Below are 7,743 nucleotides of genomic sequence, written 5' to 3' on the forward strand. Positions count from 1 at the left end.
AATACATCCAGCAATAGAGGTTATGAATGTTCCAATGCTTACACTTCCATGTGCATACTTCCATACACTCTAACACTATTAATCTATCCGACAATAAGACCCCCAACGTTGGGGAAACACTGGCTCCGTGTGCAAACTTCCATACACTACCAATACATCCAGCAATAGAGTTATGAATGTTCTAATGCATACACTTCCATGTGCATACTTCCATACACTCTGACACTATTAATCTATCCGACAATAAGACCCCCAACGTGGGGGAAACACTGGCTACATGTGCACACTTCCATACACTACCAATACTTCCAGCAATAGAGTTATGAATGTTCCAATGCATACACTTCCATGTGCATACTTCCATACACTCTGACACTATTAAACTATCCGACAATAAGACCCCCAAAGTGGGGGAAACACTGGCTCCATGTGCAAACTTCCATGCACGCAAACAGTACCAATACATCCAGCAATAGAGTTATGAAGTGATTCTAATGCTTACACTTCCATGTGCAAACTTCCATACACTCTGACACTATTAATCTATCCGACAATAAGACCACCAACGTTGGGGAAACACTGGCTCCATGTGCAAACTTCCATGCACGCAAACAGTACCAATGCATCCAGCAATAGAGTTATGAATGTTCTAATGCATACACTTCCATGTGCATACTTCCATACACTCTGACACTATTAAACTATCCGACAATTAGAGACAAACAACGTGGGGGGAAACACTGCTCCATGTGGCAAACTTCCATGCACGCAAACAGTACCATACATCCAGCAATAGAGTTATGAAGGTTGGGTTCTAATGCATACACTTCCATGTGCATACTTCCATACACTCTGACACTATTAATCTATCCGACAATAAGACCCCCAACGTTGGGGAAACACTGGCACCTTGTGCATACTTCCATGCACGCAAACACTACCAATACATCCAGCAATAGAGTTATGATGTTCCAATGCTTACACTTCCATGTGCATACTTCCATACACTCTAACACTATTAAACTATCCGACAATAAGACCACCAACGTGGGGGAAACACTGGCTCCATGTGCAAACTTCCATGCACGCAAACAGTACCAATACATCCAGCAATAGAGTTATGAATGTTCTAATGCATACACTTCCATGTGCATACTTCCATACACTCTGACACTATTAAACTGTCCGACAATAAGACCCCCAACGTTGGGGAAACACTGGCACCATGTGCATACTTCCATGCACGCAAACACTACCAATACATCCAGCAATAGAGTTATGAATGTTCCAATGCTTACACTTCCATGTGCATACTTCCATACACTCTAACACTATTAATCTATCCGACAATAAGACCCCCAAAGTGGGGGAAACACTGGCTCCATGTGCATACTTCCATGCACTACCAATACATCCAGCAATAGAGTTATGAATGTTCTAATGCTTACACTTCCATGTGCATACTTCCATACACTCTGACACTATTAATCTATCCGACAATAGACCCCCAACGTGGGGGAACACTGGCTACGTGTGGCAAACTTCCATGCACGCAAACACTACCAATACATCCAGCAATAGAGTTATGAATGTTCTAATGCTTACACTTCCATGTGCATACTTCCATACACTCTGACACTATTAATCTATCCGACAATAAGACCACCAACGTGGGGGAAACACTGGCTCCATGTGCATACTTCCATGCACGCAACACTACCAATACATCCAGCAATAGAGTTATGAATGTTCCAATGCATACACTTCCTGTGCATACTTCCATACACTCTGACACTATTAATCTATCCGACAATAAGACCCCAACGTGGGGGAAACACTGGCTACATGTGCACACTTCCATACACTACCAATACATCCAGCAATAGAGTTATGAATGTTCTAATGCTTACACTTCCATGTGCATACTTCCATACACTCTGACACTATTAATCTATCCGACAATAAGACCCCCAACGTTGGGGAAACACTGGCACCATGTGCATACTTCCATGCACGCAAACACTACCAATACATCCAGCAATAGAGTTATGAATGTTCCAATGCATACACTTCCATGTGCATCTACTTCCATACACTCTGACACTATTAATCTATCCGACAATAAGACCCCCAACGTTGGGGAAACACTGGCTACGTGTGCACACTTCCATACACTACCAATACCTCCAGCAATAGAGTTATGAATGTTCTAATGCATACACTTCCATGTGCATACTTCCATACACTCTGACACTATTAATCTATCCGACAATAAGACCCCCAACTTGGGGGAAACACTGGCTCCATGTGCAAACTTCCATGCACGCAAACACTACCAATACATCCAGCAATAGAGTTATGAATGTTCCAATGCATACACTCCATGTGCATACTTCCATACACTCTGACACTATTAATCTATCCGACAATAAGACCCCCAACGTGGGGGAAACACTGGCTACATGTGCACACTTCCATACACTACCTATACTTCCAGCAATAGAGTTATGAATGTTCCAATGCATACACTTCCATGTGCATACTTCCATACACTCTGACACTATTAATCTATCCGACAATAAGACCCCCCACGTGGGGGAAACACTGGCTCCATGTGCAAACTTCCATGCACGCAAACACTACCAATACATCCAGCAATAGAGTTATGAATGTTCTAATGCATACACTTCCATGTGCATACTTCCATACACTCTGACACTATTAAAGTATCCGACAATAAGACCCCCAACCTGGGGGAAACACTGGCACCATGTGCATACTTCCATGCACGCAAACACTACCAATACATCCAGCAATAGAGTTATGATGTTCTAATGCATACACTTCCATGTGCATACTTCCATACACTCTGACACTATTAAAGTATCCGACAATAAGACCCCCAACCTGGGGGAAACACTGGCACCCATTGCATACTTCCATGCACGCAAACACTACCAATACATCCAGCAATAGAGGTTATGAATGTTCCAATGCTTACACTTCCATGTGCATACTTCCATACACTCTAACACTATTAAACTATCCGACAATAAGACCCCCAAAGTGGGGGAAACACTGGCTCCATGTGCAAACTTCCATACACTACCAATACATCCAGCAATAGAGTTATGAATGTTCCAATGCTTATACACTTCCATGTGCATACTTCCATACACTCTGACACTATTAAACTATCCGACAATAAGACCCCCAACCTGGGGGAAACACTGGCACCATGTGCATACTTCCATGCACGCAAACACTACCAATACATCCAGCAATAGAGTTATGAATGTTCTAATGCATACACTTCCATGTGCATACTTCCATACACTCTGACACTATTAAACTATCCGACAATAAGACCCCCAACGTTGGGGAAACACTGGCTACGTGTGCAAACTTCCATGCACGCAAACACTACCAATACATCCAGCAATAGAGTTATGAATGTTCTAATGCATACACTTCCATGTGCATACTTCCATACACTCTGACACTATTAAACTATCCGACAATAAGACCCCCAAGCTGGGGAAACACTGGCACCAGTGTGCATACTTCCATGCACGCAAACACTACCAATACATCCAGCAATAGAGTTATGAATGTTTCTGATGCATACACTTCATGTGCATACTTCCATACACTCTGACACTATTAAACTATCCGACAATAAGACCCCCAAGCTGGGGGAAACACTGGCACCATGTGCATACTTCCATGCACGCAAACACTACCAATACATCCAGCAAATAGAGTTATGAATGTTCTGATGCATACACTTCCATGTGGCATACATTCCATACACTCTGACACTATTAATCTATCCGACAATAAGACCCCCAACGTTGGGGAAACACTGGCTACGTGTGCACACTTCCATACACTCCAATACCTCCAGCAATAGAGTTATGAATGTTCTAATGCATACACTTCCATGTGCATACTTCCATACACTCTGACACTATTAAACTGTCCGACAATAAGACCCCCAAGCTGGGGGAAACACTGGCACCATGTGCATACTTCCATGCACGCAAACACTACCAATACATCCAGCAATAGAGTTATGAATGTTCTGAGGCATACACTTCCATGTGCATACTTCCATACACTCTGACACTATTAATCTATCCGACAATAAGACCCCCAACGTTGGGAAACACTGGCTACGTGTGCACACTTCCATACACTACCAATACCTCCAGCAATAGAGTTATGAATGTTCTAATGCATACACTTCCATGTGCATACTTCCATACAATCTGACACTATTAAACTGTCCGACAATAAGACCCCCAGCTGGGGGAAACACTGGCACCATGTGCATACTTCCATGCACGCAAACACTACCAATACATCCAGCAATAGAGTTATGAATGTTCTAATGCTTACACTTCCCATGTGCATACTTCCATACACTCTGACACTATTAATCTATCCGACAATAAGACCCCCAACGTTGGGGAAACACTGGCTACGTGTGCACACTTCCATGCACGCAAACACTACCAATACATCCAGCAATAGAGTTATGAATGTTCTAATGCTTACACTTCCATGTGCATACTTCCATACACTCTAACACTATTAAACTATCCGACAATAAGACCCCCAACGTGGGGGAAACACTGGCTCCATGTGCAAACTTCCATGCACGCAAACACTACCAATACATCCAGCAATAGAGTTATGAATGTTCTAATGCATACACTTCCATGTGCATACTTCCATACACTCTGACACTATTAAACTATCCGACAATAAGACCCCCAACGTGGGGGAAACACTGGCTCCATGTGCAAACTTCCATGCACGCAAACACTACCAATACATCCAGCAATAGAGTTATGAATGTTCCAATGCTTACACTTCCATGTGCATACTTCCATACACTCTGACACTATTAATCTATCCGACAATAAGACCACCAACGTGGGGGAAACACTGGCTCCATGTGCATACTTCATGCACGCAAACACTACCAATACATCCAGCAATAGAGTTATGAATGTTCCAATGCATACACTTCCATGTGCATACTTCCATACACTCTGACACTATTAAACTATCCGACAATAAGACCACCAACGTTGGGGAAACACTGGCTCCATGTACATACTTCCATACACTACCAATACATCCAGCAATAGAGTTATGAATGTTCTAATGCATACACTTCCATGTGCATACTTCCATACACTCTGACACTATTAAACTATCCGACAATAAGACCCCCAACGTGGGGGAAACACTGGCTCCGTGTGCAAACTTCCATGCACGCAAACACTACCAATACATCCAGCAATAGAGTTATGAATGTTCCAATGCATACACTTCCATGTGCATACTTCCATACACTCTGACACTATTAAACTATCCGACAATAAGACCACCAACGTTGGGGAAACACTGGCTCCATGTGCATACTTCCATACACTACAAATACATCCAGCAATAGAGTTATGAATGTTCTAATGCATACACTTCCATGTGCAAACTTCCATACACTCTGACACTATTAATCTATCCGACAATAAGACCACCAACGTGGGGGGAAACACTGGCTCCATGTGCATACTTCCATGCACGCAAACACTACCAATACATCCAGCAATAGAGTTATGAATGTTCTAATGCTTACACTTCCATGTGCATACTTCCATACACTCTGACACTATTAATCTATCCGACAATAAGACCACCAACGTGGGGGAAACACTGGCTCCATGTGCATACTTCCATGCACGCAAACACTACCAATACATCCAGCAATAGAGTTATCCATAGACCCACACATTCAATAGATATCTCCATGTACATAGACCCACACATTCAATAGATATCTACCCAGGAATAGGGTGATGATTGTATCATAAGAACTCCCATGTAGACAGACACACACATTCAATATATATATACCCAGGAATAGGGTTAGGGTTAGGGTTAGGGTTAGGGTTAGGGTTAGGGTTAGGGTTAGGGTTAGGTTAAGAGCCATCTACCACTTTTGAAAAAACGGCAATTTTTGAGCTAGTTCGAGAACCGAGTGGATCATGGGAATTCTTTTAGCACCCAAGGATAGGTCTAGGCCCAGCGGACTTGCTTAAAAAATGTGGCGCCCCTGGCGTTTTTTTTGGGTACTGCAATTTCGATTTTAAAGTTTAAAAGTGAAGCGTTTTTTTTTTATTGGATCATGGGAATTCTGAATAGTGCCAGTGGTAGCCCTTGGTCCCTTCTACATCCCCTAGAAATTTGGAGCAATTTGGAGCCCCAAGTTTTAACATTGGACGACTTTTAAAATCGACCTCACGGGGGAAGGGGGTGGATCATGGGATCATGGTTGGGGTTGGGTGGTAGGATTTTATGAGGCCGACCTTTGTGCAAAATTTTGGCCACCTGGTGGCTTGTTTTGGTATAGAAATGGGATTTTCATTTTTTTTTTTTTTTTTTTTCTAAGTGTGGAGTCAAGAAAATTTGTTAGTAAAAAAAATAAGTTCCCACAGAAAGTGTCTAGGAGCACGTTTTAGGCCATTTCGAGTCTTTTTTTTTTTAATGTGAAAATTCATTAATTTTTTTTTTTTTTTTTTTTTTTTAATACGATTTTTTTTTTTTTTTTTTTTTTTTTTTTTTTGAAATTTGAAAATTCAAATTTTGTTTGTTGTTGTTTTTCTAATTCGAATTTTGAAAATTCATTCAATTTTTTTTTTTTTTTTTTTCAAGATGGCGCCGCCCATGGCTGCATTTCCCCCAAAACAGATTTCCCCCATTGACAATGCATGGAGAGGCGGTTATTGCACTTACTTGGTTTGGTGAAGTTGTTATTGCACTTACTTGGTTTGGTGAAGTTGTCTGGTAGTCGATCGGGTAGTCTGTGTTGGCTCAAGTCATGTCATGACCCTTCACTGGGTCAAATTGTTTGGGTTATGGTTTCTTTTTTTTTTTTTTTTTTTTCTAACCCTTTTTTAGCTGGGCTCGGTCCGATCCTGAATCTGCAGGAATTATGTTTCTAACCCCTTCCTAGGCCGAGAAAATAACTTAAAACCAATATTTTATTTTTTTTTTTTTAAGGGTTAGGTTGAGTAGAGGGCACTCAACCATGTGCCGCGCAGCGGCACATGGGAGAGTGCCGAGAGAGTTAATCTTTTTTTTTTTTTTTTTTTAACACCCTTTTTTAGCTGGGCTCGGTCCGATCCTGAATCTGCAGGAATTATGTTTCTAACCCCTTCCTAGGCCGAGAAAATAACTTAAAACCAATATTTTTTTTTTTTTTTTTTTAAGGGTTAGGTTGAGTAGAGGGCACTCAACCATGTGCCGCTGCGCGGCACATGGGTTAGGGTTAGGGTTAGGGTTAGGGTTAGGGTTAGGGTTAGGTTAAGAGCCATCTACCACTTTTGAAAAACGGCATTTTTGAGCTAGTTCGAGAACCGAGTGGATCATGGGAATTCTTTTAGCACCCAAGGATAGGTCTAGGCCCAGCGGACTTGCTTAAAAAATGTGGCGCCCCTGGCGTTTTTTTGGGTACTGCAATTTCGATTTTAAAGTTAAAAGTGAAGCGTTTTTTTTTTTAATTGGATCATGGGAATTCTGAATAGTGCCAGTGGTAGCCCTTGGTCCCTTCTACATCCCCTAGAAATTAGGGTTAGGGTTAGGGTTAGGGTTAGGGTTAGGGTTAGGGTTAGGGTTAGGTTAAGAGCCATCTACCACTTAGGGTTAGGGTTAGGGTTAGGGTTAGGGTTA

Source organism: Gadus chalcogrammus, unplaced genomic scaffold, assembly GCF_026213295.1.
Source record: "Gadus chalcogrammus isolate NIFS_2021 unplaced genomic scaffold, NIFS_Gcha_1.0 GACHA065, whole genome shotgun sequence".
NCBI lineage: Eukaryota > Metazoa > Chordata > Actinopteri > Gadiformes > Gadidae > Gadus > Gadus chalcogrammus.